Raw genomic sequence first — 17,281 nt, forward strand, 5'->3', positions numbered from 1 at the left:
TATAATTTTAGTGAAGTTATTGGATTTTTTTTCCTGACATAGGATAATCACACCTTTTTAGAAGATCTACGGGCCTGTCATGACGTTTTTCTGTATTTGTTTGTGTAGTTGTCTTTGATTGCACTTATTGCGCCAGATAGGAAGACAGAAGACTGATGACTGCCTATTCCCATCCTCAGACACAGTTGTACTTGGCTAACGCATCTTTCAGATTAGATCCAGGCCAGCATTAATGTAGTTCAGAGCTTCTCTTAATCAAGAATTTATTTCTCAAAATCTGTACAAGATAACACAGCATTTTCATTTTCTCATATCAATAGACAAAGCACTCCAGGACGTGCACTTGATTTTTCTGCCCATTTCTGAAGGAGTGAGTGCATTTCCAGTGAGAGTTGATCTGATTCCTTTTTGGAGTTGGACAAATTAGATCCAGTAGACATTATTAGGACTCATTCTGCTGCATCAGTCATGCTTGTAGGTGCTTCTCTGAGAACATTCCTTTTATCTCAACATCTGCTAGGCTTCCCCATGGAGCACCTGTCCCATGAGAGTTTTCATCAGCAGAAGCACATACAGTAGGAACTACTTCCACTAGAGTAGTTTAGAAAAACTGATTATAAGACGACAGCCTGATGTACACTCCATCAGGTCAATCGCTGCTTATAAATCACCTGTACGGTGTATAGGAGACATATTTTGAAGCTTTTGAAGAAGTAATCAAGCTACAGACATATGATTTCTTCAAGATATATTTACCTTATGTATCCTGTGACCTGCCCTCCCTGAACTCTGCTTTGCATTCCTGTTACATACTTAGGTCCCTCCAGTAGAGAAGGAGCTGCACACTCTTTGTCCTCAGTATGAGGCAGGAGATCCCAGGATTCACTCCACATCAGTGATCAAAACTGATCTCAGTTTCATGGACACCTAGAAAGAAGCCTACTAGGGACATGTCTGAAAGAACTCTAGTTGCTATGCTTCTTAGTCAAGGCTTCTTTAGAGTAGATAAGACAGGAGAGCTTAAGTCTCATTTTGTTTCCCAGACAAGCTTATAGACAGCTTTCGAGGCTTAAAGATGAGAAAGGTTAATAACGTGCTTATGTTTTATAAATAATATGAATTATTTGGAGAAGACATTATGACTAGTTTTTTGTTCATTTTCTTCTGGCTTTTCATTTCCATGTTTGGAAGAGAGCTGCTACATTTATCTAATATTTTATATTTCCAGAAATTCTTTAAAACCAGACTGTCAATCAATATACAATAAAAGTAAATATCTTTCTTCTCTTGGGAGCCATAACAAAAAATGTGATCATCACGAAATGAAGGAAAGAACCAATATACATGTGCCTTTGTAAACAACATAGAAGACAGTTTACAGAAAACATACACACTACAGCAGGATATGACAAAGGTTTTCTGAATCTAGTATTTACACCTACATTTACCATTGCGGGTTCTAACAGTAAAAGTTTGCACTCCTCAGATTAAAAGGATCCTCATGTAGGCTTGTGACATTCAGCCTTCTCCACTACATGGGCAAACTGATGGTGCTGCAAAGGAACAGGACATACGAGTCATCCTCCCTTGTGCCTCCTTGGGACTCCTGTCTCCTATGGCTAGAGGGAGACAGGGGCACTCCTGACTGTTTGGACTGCCACAGATGATTTAAACTTTTATCAAGAGCGTGGCGAGGACAGAAGCACACAATTAAAATTAATTGACTTGTTGCTAGAAATCGATTGTTTGTGCAGGTTGTGCATCAGAACAATTAGCAGAGATATGTTTAAGCAAACCAGTAAGTCAATCAGATGAAATAACACAAGTAACTGATCTGAAAACAAGGCCAACTGCCTTCTGTCAGGCCCCAATGTCTTTTATTAGATGATACCTTCTCTTTCCTCATTTACCTGTAGGTGGAAAATTTTAAACACCTGTTGCAGCTTTACAGGTTGTTATTACTGGCAGCATTACCCCATAATACAAGTGGAAAGGAGATGTAGAAGCTATCACATGTAGGCACAGACCCACACACTCACACACATCTAGCTACCACCCAGAGATACTCTGTACACAAGGATATTATCTGAAAAATAGCCAAGTAGAGTTCTTAAAACAAATGGGTTCCTTTTAATAGATTGTGGCAAGTAGTGGTGTAAAGAACAATTAATTGCAAGCCCAAGTGGTAAAACTTGAACCATGCAAACCACAGAATTTCCTGCTCAGAATAAGCTGCATTGGTATCCATAGGGAGAATAATCTGATGGAAAGTTCGTGCTCAGAAGAGTAGTGCTGCTAGAATAAACTTCTGTTTTCCCACTCACACTGAGAGGTCTGGGGAAGTGCAGAAGTCTGCTGGTGTGGAGGGAGCTAGGAAAAATGATAAAAGCAGCTACTGCAGCTAGGCTAGGTTGCTGGCTGAGCCAGAGGGCTACAGTAGCACAGCAAAGTACTAGACGAGGACTTCCAAAGGTTTCCTTCAGCTGATGTTTTTGAAATTCATACAGTAGAAAGCAGCTTTGAAGGAACCTGCAAGTTAAAACCTTTAATTTAACTCTAGATTCAGGCTCAGCTCTGCAGGAATGGAAAAGCAGGGCTATTCTGTTCAAAGCAGTAGCACTCTACACATCATGCTATGCAGTGTACTGTCTACTTTCTGCAAAGGCCACTTTGCTGCTTTTCTCAGGTTTATTCTATATAAAAATTCCCCTCACAAAGGCACATTTTTCTTGTGAAATCTTGAGTATTTCAGTATTTTCTACATTGTCACATTTTGCTACACCCAGCAAAAAGGGAGGTAGGCCAAAATGAATGCTTTTAAAATTCTTTCAGATCTGAAAGAATCTTGCTTCTGTTTTTCTGTTGAATTTAATGTGTGAATACAAATTAGGGCCACTTATTTTATCTTCTGATTTGCTTAGCTCTAGTTTGCTGTTAATCAGTGAGGCATTGTCCTCATGCAGATATTTTTCAGAAACTCCTAATCTTAGTTTAGCTTTAAGATGGATCTTTTCTGTGGTATTGTCGTTGAACACAGCTATGTGCAGATGTCCAGTTAAAGGGAAGACAAAGTGGATTTTTGTGATCTGTGTATTTGCGATTAATGTGTTGCATATTGCAATGGTTAAAAGGGAATATTTGGATCCTCCTAATGAACATTTGAAAACTATGCTTAATTTCACAAAAAGCTGTGAGTGTACTCTGTTAAATTATGACATGGCCCAGCTGGTTAGGGTGGCTGAAACCACTTTGCTCCTCAGCTCCAGCGCAGCTGCAGCATCTGCATTAGGACCTGGGAAGCCATAGGATTGTCTGAAAGCAACTGGATGGCTGAGGGACTGCTGTGTAGCCTGTGCCTTGCACATGTGATGTCCGTCCCATCAGCACTCAGCCACGTGGTTCCAGGAAGCTAGCCCATTAGACAGAAGCTTTCTCATGCGAGGGTATGGACTTTTGAAAAAAACCAAAACCCCCCAAAACCAAACAAAAACAACAAAACAGCCAAAACTCAACAATGCAAAACCATCAGGAAACTTGGCAAAGGAGAAATCTGGAGTAAGCTATATTTCCACAGAAGTAAGATACATTGGTGTTCATACTGATTTATATTCAGATGGCTAATGCTGGTGTTTTTAATAAGACCTTAGCATTAAGAAGAGAAGCAAGAAAGAAATGGTTTATTCTTTTAGAATAATAAGAAAATCAGAAATAATGAAAAGGAAGAGAAACCTGTAGTACTGGCTGATGGGTGGTACACTGTCATGCAAGAATTCTGAAGCCCCTCTTAAATCAAAAACGATTTAAAGAGTAATTAATATTAGATATCTTTCCTGGCTGTTCTTTGTCCTCATACAGAACCTCTTGAATTTAAAATAGGAACAGACCAGCTAGTCTGTGACCTACAATGGGGAGAGTGCTTGGTCTGTTAACATGAAATATTATCTCATACCTTTGAAGTCCTCAGCATCTCATGCCCATACACAGACAACCATGATGCCAGTACTTAGATGTTTACAGGTCTAGATCAATGGATGGAAAAGAGTTTATGATTTGTTCCATTTTTGATCTCCATCCCATATAGGAGCACAGATGAATATGTGTATTTTATTACTTTCATCATATTTTTCCACTCTAATCTATAGACCCTGACTATTGGTTTTGGATGTTGTGCTGGTGCCAAATATTTAACATATTCAGAGAATGGATTTCTTTTAACTCCTTTGCCCCATTCAGTGGGAATATATTCCATAGTTAATATGAAGGTTACTTATTTTCAACACTGAAGCAGCCTTTTCTGATGAAGATGCTCAAAATTAGCTCCTCAAGTGCATGCTCTGAGCCCTACATAAATTGGCCTGCTTTTAAAGGGTGCTGATCTCCCCTAATTCCCATGAAAATCAACACCAGCTAGAGAAGTTCAGGTATTAATCAAGTCAATTAATTAGGTACCTGAATATGTATTCAGGTTCCTAATGTAAGAGTTGTAAGGTGGTTAATGTTCTGAAAGCTGCAGGACAGTTACTGAGTTCAGTCTCTTTCTTTCAGATAGTCTCAGGCTTCATATGAAAAGCATGGAACTGGAAATTTAATCAGTCCCGTGTTTTCCATTTTTCTACCATTGTATGTTACAATGTAATATCTGTAAAGGTAAATAATTTGACTTCTTTTTCTTTTCATTAAGAGTGAAAAACTTGATTAAAGTAGCCAAATAACATAAAAATATTCCTTTACATTTGTAAATTAATTTGATATTAATTGTGTTCATTCCTGCCTCATGTAAGAGCAGCAGCAATTTATTATCTGCTAAACTTGTTCCAAATAACTGATCTGTTAAGAATAGTAGTTCTAAATATGTCTTTAATTAAGTATGCAAATAAGGCAGCAAGGTTACATAGCTACTGGAGGGATAGGAGAAGAATGAATTTGGGTTTTCTTTCTTTTTAATTGTTTTTCCACAGGAGTTCAGGTCATGTAGAAAATGGGCTCAGTGGAATCTTGTCCTTGCATAAACTTGGTCAGGATCCAGAATGGCACTGGAGGAAGGCTGTAAAGAAACCAAGAGAAGCAGGCACATCCAAGGTCTCTGTGATAACAACCACATTAAATAATAATCGCATTAAAATGGTGCCTGAGGGTTTAAGAGCATGGGCAATTGTGGGACCCTGCAGAGTCTGAGACAAAGAGGCTCAGAGATAGTTTGTTGTTGAACTGTGACTGACAGAAAAAACTATAGGATACACAGTAAGAATAACACACTAAATTCCCTGTTGTCATGTTCCCAGGAAAGGATACAGAAGAAAAGAAGAGAAAATAGTTAAAACCAAAACAAAATAAAGAATCCCAGTCAAAGATTAAATTGGGGGTGCGGGATCATGATGCCTGCTCAGAGTATGGCCTCTCACCTGGATGAGACAGGGCAAAAGCCCTCCATTTCATTCAGCCTGTTTATGAATCTTCCACTGAAGTAATTGAGTTGTTGCCTATGTCATTTAAATGCAAAGGCTGAGCTTGACCTTTCAAATGCCTTTGTCAGCATTAAATTTTAGTCAGCTAATGAAATAATAAGATGGGTTTCAAATATTATATTAGGATTTGAAATCAGCATCTGCTGATTACTAATACAAACCATTCAATCAAAGAAAAAAAGTCATCTGGCATATTTTTTCCTGTTTTTAAGATGCAATATTAATTTCTAAGTAAAATAGGAATTGCAAAATAATATATTGCTGCAGAAGGTAAATAATACTTCAAATAAGTTATAGAACATGATGTGGTCATTTTGCCAGCAGGTTGTACACAGTCCACCATTTAAGAAAACCAAACTAGTCATAATAATTATTTGTCAAGCTCTCATAATAGTTACTCTCTGTCTCTAAGAAAGATTATAGAGTCACTTCAGATTATGTTCTATATTGTCTGTTTTTGGAATGAACATGTCATTTAATGTTATGTCCTAACTCTCTGAATTAAAGTAGATTTTTTTAAAGCCTAAATTTCTTCTGACCATGTTCAGAATCACAATCAGAGTTTTATTGATTTATAGTTTTATGCCTTGAGAATTATGTTTGGTATTTGGCCGTAATAAGCCACCGTATTTTCATGTGATTTTTGATCAGTTCTATGAGTTTTCCAATAGGTGATTGCAGTATTTTGATCATGTATGTACTTCCATAAGCTAGAAGGGGCAAATATTGATTATTTTTTTAATCATCAAGTAGGTGAATTATATTTGCAGCTTACTTGCTTCATGATGGACTTAATTCCAGACATATTCATTAGAATGCGCATAATAATGAACATCAATAATTTTATGTGCATTAGGGCAGTTTTAAGTATACTTCAGGTTTGACACATGAATACAACCATGAAAATGATGGCTCATAAATACAAAATCATGTTTCTTTTCAAACCATTTGTACTGATACTTGCCTGGGAATACAAGATACAGAAACTTATTTATTTCAAATAAGTACAGTTATTTTCTTCTGTTGTTTTCTAGTCTATTAATTCCAAAGGATAGGAATCAAGATAATAGCCAAAATGAGGTAATCAAAACCCTTAAAACTTGAAATTTTGGGCAGTTTTTTGTTATGTTGCTTCACTGTTAAATAGTCTCTGAATTGTATTTCTCAAGCTGGTCTCACTGAAGTACCCATGCAAATATCACAAGTATGGATTTTTTTTTTTGTTAAGTGGGCTGGGTTTTTTCTCACCTTGCACTGAGCTATACTTTGTAGATCCTCCCATTTCTATTCCATTAGAAACCAGTCTTCACTGCAGAGCTATTTCATCATGAATATTCCACTAGAAGCTAGGAACAAAGGGAAGCAATGCTAAATTTTCCTGCCAAGCCTTTAACAGCTAATAGCAGTGGATATGTACAGAAGAGGTTTAAAATGCCAGCTTGCAGGCTTGTTTAGAGGAGAAAGAATCTCATCATATCATTCTCATAGGACCATAAACCCTAGATTTTTTTCATAAATAAAATTTCTTATGAAGAATTCTAGGCCAGTGGGAAGAAACACAGAAGCTTCGGGCCATACTGTTATCCCCTACAGAAGCTTTATTAGGCTGATGAGCTTCTGTCAAGCCATCTGCTCTAAGTGGATCTCTGCAGACCTTCATTTAACAGAGTTTCCCCTCTACATTGAGCTGTTGTGGAATTTCTCTGTTTGCTTCTTGCTCCTTTTCCTGCTGCTATAAATACTGTTGTGGACATGTATTCTTACAACTTTTCAACTCTGTAATCAGTTTCTTTCAGTTCTGAGTGTTGGAGTTATAAATGCATGGGAATAATCTGCCTATGTTGCAAACCTGTGATGGTACAGAGCTACACCTTGCCAGGGTCAGCCTAGTGAAGTGAAACACCACTCTTCCGGGGTAGCTGGCATGCAGACAGCTGTGCATGGCCCTTAGGTGGTGCATTATATTTCCCTTGAAGTCCTTTCTTCTGCTGCTAGCCAATACAAGAGACAGAGCAGGCAATGCAAATTTATGGAGAAGGGGAAAAGGAACTTTTTCTCCACCGTAGGCCTGTTTTGCCCCTACCTGCCTCCCACTTCAGTGATGTAATTCTGGCAAAGCCACACTGGCAGCTGCTGCAAAGGCCTCCAGCCTCCCTCTAGCCTCTTCTGAAGGCAAACAGGGGCTGCAGCATTGCACGTCAGCTGAGAGTGTTTATGAATATGTAGTATCTTATCCAGACACGCTCTGTCTGCTCACCCCTGAACTGTCATGTCCATACATCAGGCACGCCCAATCTTCATATTCACTTGAAGCTGCAGCCAGCTTTAGGAAAATGACGGTCTTGTCATCACCTGCTGAGCTTCTTCAGGTCATTAGAAAGGAGACACAAGAAGAAAGCTTTTTCTGCTCGCTTGGACGAAGACATATTTGAACACAGCTTTATCATTTCCCACAGTGTAAGCATGAATTATGTGCATTGTCACTTGGTGTTTACATCTTAAATGTGCTTTTCCTGGAGCCATAATTGTGTGAGAGTCTGAATGTCCGTGGGGAGAGGCAGAAAGGGCAGGGAGAAAAGCAAGCTTCAGACTCTTAACGTCTGTTTAGCAGAGTTTGCAGACTGGGAAATGAAGGAGCAGAGATCGGTTTCCTTTTGTTTTGCTCCCAAGTCGCGTGGTGGATGGACTGGACCCATGAGCTCAGACTTGGCGTAAGGCTGGCAGCACTGCTCAGTCCCCTTTCTCTTGCCCTGTGCCTAGAGACTGAGACTCCCTCTGCATCTGGTTAATGAGTGAGTCAGCGACTTGTGCAGTCATTTTTCCTCATAATATTTCAGCTTCACTGTGGCACTGTTGTATTTGTGTATGCCAGACTCATTCCAGAGTCTTTGACACTAAGCTCTTAAAGCCCTAATGTGCTTACATAACATGATATAGAGAACGAAGAAAATAAATTTAATTTTAATCTTTCCCCACTGCTTCTGACACACACAGAAAGAAAAAAGAAAGACATTTCCTTTCAAATACTGAGGAATAATGTGGCATCCTCACAAAAACAGACAGGGAAACTGAATACACTGGTGGTGTATATCTAAAAAGTGGACTAATCTTCCAAGGTTCAGGTTTTAGACACCTGGAATGAGGGAAAACCTGTGATTTGATTGTTGGATTCACATTTTGATTTCCTTTAGCCATTAAGTTGACATCTGCGAAAGATACGTTGGTAAAAATAAGTGTAAAAAAACCCAAAAAACCAACCAAACCCTTTAAAATTTAATATCAACCTTATTCCAGAAGAATAAAGTTCATCAGTGATTTGACCAATTGCTAGTGAAAATTAATAACCCCTTGCCTACAAATATTGGTGCAATCACCATCCTGTTAATGCCTTAGAGAATTCTAGTGCAAATTTTTGAGAAGCTTTTGCTGAATGCCCAACTTGTGAATGGCTTTCTCTTCTCTCCAGTTATATACAAGAATAGAAGTACACTAATCCTAATTAAAAAGCAACATTCACTAGATTTAACAAAGCAGTAGTATCTGGGAGTCTCATAGATTTTCCCATGCTCAGAAAGAAAATAGCAGGGTATCTCAACTGGTAACTGTAACGGTATCCTAGCTTTTCAGAGAAAAATACATCAAATGTAATTGCAGAAATTGAATCTCCTTGCTTGGGGAAATAAAAACCATTTGAAGAATGGAAGCAAACCCTTTCTGATTTAATGACATCATGAAAACAAAGTCTGCAACCCTATGAAATCAATTTTTTGCTTCATGAGTACTGTAAGATGTCAAATGTTTATCAGCATGTTTTGAATTCAGATGTAGAACCCTCATATTATAAGATATTTCTTCCTTTTAGCTGCCCCTGTGAAAACTCTACTTCGTCTCTTCTTGCCAAAGGGCAGAACAACTTGCAGTTCTGTATAGAGACATGCATTGTTTTCTACATAGTGGTGACATGATGTTCAGGAGGCAGTTAAGGAAAGACCTCTATTCTTAAATAATACATCCTTCCTCATCCTTACATGACAAATAGTGGAGCTCCCTCCAATCAAACAAATGGTTCACATAGAATGGGAATTGAGTTACCTGTTTCATCTTGTGCCCTTTTGATAGCTCTTCTATCCTCCCTGTATGTCCTTTCTCTTCTCTCTTTCACTGTATTTAGCTGTCTCTGAGATTTGCCTGTCTGCTGCAAAGATACAGACATCAAAGTATAAAGTGCAGGGGTAACCATTACACATGTGGTCCTCTTTTTTTTGAAAACCACATAATAACTGGTTTCGTTGGAGCAGAAGTCATAAAAGAAACAATTTACCATTTTGGGATCAGTTGTTGTAAGTTGAATTTATTTATTATGGTCTCTGACAATTTTTTCAGCTTATCAATTCCCTCTCATGAAAATTACATATTTTTTTTAACTGAGACTGAAACAAAGCCTCTTTATTTCTGACCATCTTTTGGCTTGGCAAAACACACACACACACACACAAATAACAATTTTTCAACACATTGTTGGTGTTCATATTAGCTTGCACATATAGACAGCATTGAGACAGCCCATGACAAGTGAAACCTGTGGCACTGATCCGCAGCTGCTTGTTCTGGTCACCAAATAACATTTCCTGGCCTTTCCCTCATGGGCAATCAGCTTGAATTGCCTGGAAAACAGGCAGTTACTTACAAAACTAAAACTTCAGAAATTCTTGTTACTGTATATTTGATTGTGGGCTGGAAGAGGTGAGTTTTTTGATGTTTTCATATAGAATAACTGACTTGTTTCCTGTGACTTATATTTGGACATAATGAGCACAGCAGCATGAACAGAAGTTCTCTTTATACCATCAAGATGTGAGGATTTTATTCAACCATATAATATTATTGAACAGAAAGCATTTGTTGCTAAGAAGGTGATATGAAGAGAAAAACCAGTTAGTGCACAGGTTTTGAATGCTCCATCATTGTACTAACCACATCTAGAGGCATTATAATCTGCGTCATTCACTTTACAGTTCCTTAAAGTGACATTGTTAAATAATTTTGTTGTTATCTTTGATGTTAGATAATGTAAAAAATATCATAAAAAGATGTCATAAGAGGGAGTAAACTGGCAATATTTGTAAAATATCTGAACAAATAATGACAAACGAGTTAAAACAAATGAAGCCCTTTGCAAAAATTATTCATAGAATCTGAGATTGGCATGGTTGTTCAGAGGATTAGCCATTATTAAATGTTCCCATGTGCTGAAAGATAAGCCATTAGGGAAGAAGGCTAACCTGTCTGAACACAGATCTTTGGCTGGAACTCAGGAAAAAAAAGGAGATTTTATGGCCTTTGGGTAAAGGGGCAGGCAACTCAGGAGGACTACAAGGATGTCATGAGGTTATGCAAGGAGAAAATTAGAAGGGCCAAAGCCCAACTAGAACACATTCTGGCTACTGCTGTAAAAGACAGTAAAGTATGTTTCTATAAATACATCAGTAACAAAAGTAGGCCTAAGGAGAATCTCCATCATTTTTTGGATGTGGGAGGAAGTATAGTGACAAAGGATGAGGAAAAGGCTGAGGTACTTGATGCGTTCATTGCCTCAGTCTTTAATAGTAAGACCAGTTGTTCTTGGGGCATCCAACCCCTAAGCTGGAGACAGGAACAGGGAGCAGAATGAAGCCCTCAAAATCTGAGGGGAAATGGTCGGTGATCAGCTATATCACTTAGACACCCATAAATCTATGGGACAGGATGGGATCCACCCAAGAGTATTGAGGGAGCTGGCAGATGTTTTTGCCAAGCTACTTTCCATCATTTATCAACAGTCCTGTATAATGAGGGTAGTATCAATCAATGGGAGGTTGGCAAAAGTGAAACCTACTCACAAGAAGGGCCAGAAGGAGGATCTGGGGAACTATATGCCAGTCAGCCTGACCTTGGTGCTGGGAAAGGTTATAGAACCGATAGATCATCCCAAGTGCCATCACATGGCACATTCAGGACAACCAAGGGATCAGGCCCAGCCAGCATGGGTTGGTGAAAGGCAGGTCCTGCTTGACCAACCTGATCTCCTTTTGTGACCAGGTGATGAGCCTAGTGGATGAAGGAAAGGCTGTGGACATTGTCAACCTGGACTTTGGTAAAGCCTTTGACACTGTTTCCCACAGAATTCTCCTGGAGAAACTGGCTGCTCATAGCTTGGACAGGTGTAGTTCTTACTGAGTAGAAAATTAACTGCATGGCCAGGCCAAGAGGGCGATGGTGGGTGGAGTTAAATCCAGCTGGCAGCTGGTTACCAGTGGGGTTGCCCAGGACTTAAGTGCTATTGAACGTCTTTATCAATGCTCTGCATGAGGCAATCAAATGCACCCTACGTTCCTTTCCTGTTAGGGAAAATTTCTTCATTGAAAGAGTCATCAAGCATTGGAACAGCCTGCCCAGGGAAGTGGTTGAGTCACCATCACTGTAGGTATTTAAAAGATGTGTCTATATGGCACTTGGGGACATGATTTAGTGGTGGGCTTAGCAGTGTAAGGTTAATGGTTGGATGCAATTCTTTTCCAACCTAAGTGATTCTATGTTTCTAAATAAAATGAAAAAAAAAATATGTTTCAAGAAATTGGTGACAAAACAGAAATGTAGAATTGATTATATTTCCTCTCCTATGTATCCAAAGATAAAACCGTAATTAAATAGTTAAGCATCTAACTAAATATTCTCTAATCTTTCTAAGCAACCAAATATCCTAAAATTTTACTAAAATCACTGTGAACTACGTTTGCTCATCACATTTCATGTATCTTTACAGAATAGTCTTTAGTTCTTACTTTTCGAGTCCTGGATTTAAAAGGACTGGTCAGTTCAATGTGTTGACCTTCTGCCTTGCTCCTTGCAAGGTCCTATGGCACAAATTTGTTATGGTCAAAGTTTGTCAGGTCTTTTCTAGCATGGGACACTGTAAGATATTGACTTCCATTGTTTTCCAAGGATACACTATGACACTAATACATCTCTACACAAACTTGTACAGAGCCAGATAAAACGTTTTCTCAGAGCCATTGGGGGTTCTTTTGTTTTGTTGGAGCTTTTTAAATCCAGTTCTGCTGGAAGGGCCCTACAATGTCCATATGGCTCCAAATGCTGACAGGCTTGAGGCAGTGACCTCCTCTTTAGGAAGCCTTTTCCAGTGTTTGGTCATCCTGTGGTTAAGGCGGTGTATGTTGGGACTGAAGGATAGCATAAGAAACCTGCCTCCAGAATTTGTCCAATGCATATGAACAATTGCTATGAGCCTTGGTACTACTCTACCAGATCATATTTGCTCTGCTACCTGGAGTTTTTGGGGGAGCCTTCTTTACTCTTTGACATAGCTTTGTGCCAAGTTGTTACACATGCAACCCAAGTATGCAACCAAAGTATGAGAGATTTCTTTTATTTCATTTTCCCAGAAATTTAGCCCCGGTTATCCTTACAGATTTTTTTTTTTGGTATAAACTAGCACTCATATTGAATGTAACTATTGTCATGTTGTAACTTGGAACAAAGCTAAAATTTCATATGGCCTACCCACGAAGCATGTCAATCCTGGGAAGAACCACTACAAATAAAGAAAATAGTATACACAATTTTTAATACCTTCATACCTCTGTCAGGACCACCTGAAAAGAAGATAATTCTCATAACAGATAGACCAAGTTAGTAACTTGGTTTACTAAGTAGACTAAGGCACCAAAATCGATTTTTTATGTGATCTTAAATATTCAGCAGATGACAGTATCAAACCATAAAACTATCTGCCTATTCCAGATGAAACATTATAATTTATAACAATTTTACTCAACAGATTTTGGCTTTTTAATCTAATCAAGACTCATCTATGAACAGACTGTGTTCTTTATAAAATACATGTTTTTGTTCAAAATTTGCCAACTGGCTAGGTATTCATCATATTCCCCAACCAAAATGTTTTTACATTTCTTTCCATTACAAATTCTCTCCTGCCCTAGCCTTTCTGAGGACTGCAAATGAATAATCCATTGTGCTTAGTTTCATATTGAATATTGAACTTCTCCTATCTTTATTTTTACATGAAAGTTAACTCATGTCTTGCCATAATTCTGATAGCATGTTTTTTCTTTTTTTTCAGTTTGTCAAGTGGGATTTGCAAAATACTCTCTCTGTTCTCAAGAGCACTGTTTGCTTCACACTGACTTCACAGCACAAGCACTAGACTACATTCATGATTATTTCACACTCAGGTCCTTCTAAGTACTTAGCTGAAGCTAATATTAATTAGCTGTGAGGCACTTTATGGTGAAAGGAAAGACTCACAGTGAGTTTCATGAAAATTTGGGCTGTCCTCCCTTCTTTCCTTCCCCTTGTACATAGGTATCACTTTTAGTGGTATTGGAAGCATTTTTCAGTTGTGTGCAGCCAGAGTGCAGTGTTTGGGGCTTTTTTTAGTTGGTGTTTTTTTTGTTTGTTTGTTTTGTTTTGTGTTATTTTTTCTCTTTCATTTAGTAGTGTATGTGTGTATATACGCTCCTCCTTCGAGATTTACTGACAGAAATAAAGACTAAAATTAAAACCATGATAAGAAAAAAGACCCAGACTATTGAGAAAGTATTAAGTTATTAAAGGAAGATCTGCATTACACCCAATACAAAAATAAGTAAGTATGACATTTAGGACACCTGAATTCTTCAAGGTCATGCAAAAAAGTAACGGCCTAATTCGAGTGACTTCAATTAATCCAGTACTCACACGATGTACAATTTTTCTTTGCTTAGTGAAAGCTACGGTCTCTAAAATTAAAAAAAAAAAAAATACATTTTTGTTTTTAATGTTAATAAACCCTAGTGTTCAAATTCATCTTTGCAGATAAATGGTATTTGTTTCCAAAGGATGAGAGAGGAAGAAAAAAAAAAGTTTCACAGTTCAGAGTTCTGCTTTGCCCTTTGTTACATTTCAAAGACCCACTGAAGAAAAATACGCCTTTATAGAGAAGCCCCATAAAAATACAGTAAAGTTTTTGCATTCATTAAAAAGCTGCCCTATGAAAAATTAATTGAACATTGATGGCCTCTCTTTTATTTATGGCTGAACATAATTACATTATTTCATTAGTTTTAAAAATCCACATGTTTCTTACTGATCATCGTAAGCGAATTTTTAGAAGTTCAAATGCATGAGCATGCCAATAACTTATAATGAAAATAAAATAAAGTGGATTTTGACTCTAAGAAGTTACGTTCAGGTAAAGTATGATTTCTCATGCTCAATTTGCTGGAAAATATCTTATTTACCATAGGGATGTTTATATTACTGAGCTGGAGACAATTCATTACTGTAAAATGCTTCACATGCTGCTTTCTACTACAATACAATTATTTTATAGGTGACATTAAGGTCACCTCTGCAGTATGGAACTATGTGCTTGAAGCCTTAGTGTAAGCTAGATGTTCACTCCTAAATAGTCAAAAGCAAATCTTTCCACCATCAAATATTTATTCTCTTTGGAGGTATGCATATTATATTGAAATATGAGAAACCAAAGCATGTTTTACTGAGTTAATATGTACTTGAGGGAAATGGCCTCTTTACAAACATTGACAGGTTCTGTTACATTTAGTTTTCTACCTCCAGCAGCCACATGAACGCTTGCCTCAGGAAACGCATATGGATACACCCGTTATCTCCTACAAGCATTACTGATGTTCACATTCCTTTTTTTTTTTAACTAATTGAGAAAATAAGGAAGTATCCAAGATAAACTTTCATGTGGAAAACAGGAGATAGTGAGTGCAGTGCACTATCACTCATTTTGTGATCTCTTCCACAACTGGCTAGAAGCTTCACAAGAAAGAGAGGACTGCTGCACTTAGCCCAGGTGCTTTCTGCCTCTCATTCCCTTAGGGAAGGAGAACACTTTTGTTTTCTATCTACGAGAAAGCAGAATTAGTGATAAATTCACAGTGTGCTAATCCTGTGGGACTAATCAGCAGATAAAACACACCTAGAGATAGTATATTGAGTCTGCATGTCAACACAGAGGTGCAACAGATGTCTAGGCTATGCCACACATAAGCGAGGGTACATATACACTGGCACACTCTCTGCTTCTCTGGGTAAATACTTTGTCACCTTGCATATAAGGTCTTTTATTCTTTCTGTGTTTCTGAACATGGATCTGAATGGTGTTGGTTTCATCTGATTTGAATGGGAGCTACGAACCTTCTCCTGCAGAGAAAGTGGCAGATATTTTGCCTCTGGAAAGAATTTCTCCAGCTGCTACTTCCTTGATGGTGCTGGCAGTGAATGTATGGCAGTGAGAAGCACATGAACTCATTCAGTCAGATTATGCTATTTTCATAAGTCTTTTTTAATTCACCATCACAACTATGCTATGTTCAGCTTATCTGGAAAATAGTTACTGAAGCAAGATTTTCTTGTCCAGTTGCAAAGAGACCCAGGGAAAGCAAGTAAGATATCCCTGCATTTGGGATCTCTGCTGTCCTAATGAATTCTAAGTTGACATTCCTGAGCTGTAGAGCAAGCAAGTTGAGAAGGCCTACCAAATCAGAGCCATTTCCAAGGATAAATGTAAGGATAGTCCTCGTGATTTCATTTGAAAGATGTATCATACCTACATTAGGGTAAGGAACTATTTTTTTAACTTGAAACTTTTAGTGAACTTGTAGATTTTTACCTCCTTTCTTCATATTAAAAGGACAAATATCTTCTCCAACCTGGATTTGAGAAGTGTCAGTTAACACCTAGTCTCTCACACGTCCTACTTCCCTAATGTAGACAAGGTGTTACTTAGACAAAGTAACAGAGACTGGATTGCAAATGCCTGTTAAACACTGAGCATCGTGGGAGGCCTGCACATAAAAGCATCTTGCAGTTTGGAGAATAATGTTATTGAATGACTTAAGGGAAAAGAAACAAAACAAGGAAGTTTCTTACTTCCAGCAGCCTCAGGACCCCTGCAGCAGAGGTCTGCAGTGATTTGGTGTTGGTAGTGGCAGTATTCAGCAGCTTGTGAGGGGAAGCAGGGAACAGCCTGGGACCCAGTAGAGTCGGATGCAAAGTGCAGCCACAAACAGCGCCTCCTGACAGTGCCAGCCCATCACCAGATCAGAGGCAAAACCTACGTGTGGCGAAAACCTTCACTGACACACTGTTTCTGATCAGCAGACAGAGGCTCCAATGTCTGCTCAGGGTGCAGTTACATAAAAAGTCTTTTAGTGTATCAAACTTTGTTTGATTTTCTGTAGCAATCTCAAGCTGGCAAATGTACTACTACTTTTAACCAAAATTATTATTTCTGATAACTCAAGAAGAGATTCTAATTTACAATGTTTACTTATTAACACTGAAAGGCACATTGCTATCTTGACCCTCAAAACCATGAGATTAAGAAAAAAGAATCTTCAAATGTGACAAAATGTCAAATTTACAAGGAAACTGCTTTTAAAAATTGCTCCAGCTGGAATGTATCATTCTCATAGTGGTCTGTTTAACCCTTCTTAGCATAAATAACATTGCAGAATGACAAGGAAAAATTCAAAAAATAACAAATGAAAGATGACAATTTGATTAAACTGGTACTTTCTCATGAAGCATTTCACTTCCAACGAATTAAAGATTTGGAGGTATGAGAAATGGTTTGATTATTTATTTATTTATTTATTTATTTATTTATTTTAAATCACTGGCTGGCTCCTTATGCTTCTAAAGCTTTTTAAGAGAAATAAGGGATTCTCTTTTTACATATCATTGCTTTTTCATATATTCATGTTATTTCATCTTTGTTTATA

General features: G+C 38.0%; 1 protein-coding gene across 5 annotated transcripts in view; it reads left to right on the forward strand.

Annotated features, from left to right (window-relative positions):
- Nucleotides 1-17,281, forward strand: part of GRM1 (glutamate metabotropic receptor 1) — a 185,117-nt gene that overhangs the window by 123,320 nt on the left and 44,516 nt on the right. The gene's annotated exons all lie outside the window — the stretch shown is intronic.

Source organism: Lepidothrix coronata, unplaced genomic scaffold, assembly GCF_001604755.1.
Source record: "Lepidothrix coronata isolate B3197 unplaced genomic scaffold, Lepidothrix_coronata-1.0 Scaffold42, whole genome shotgun sequence".
NCBI lineage: Eukaryota > Metazoa > Chordata > Aves > Passeriformes > Pipridae > Lepidothrix > Lepidothrix coronata.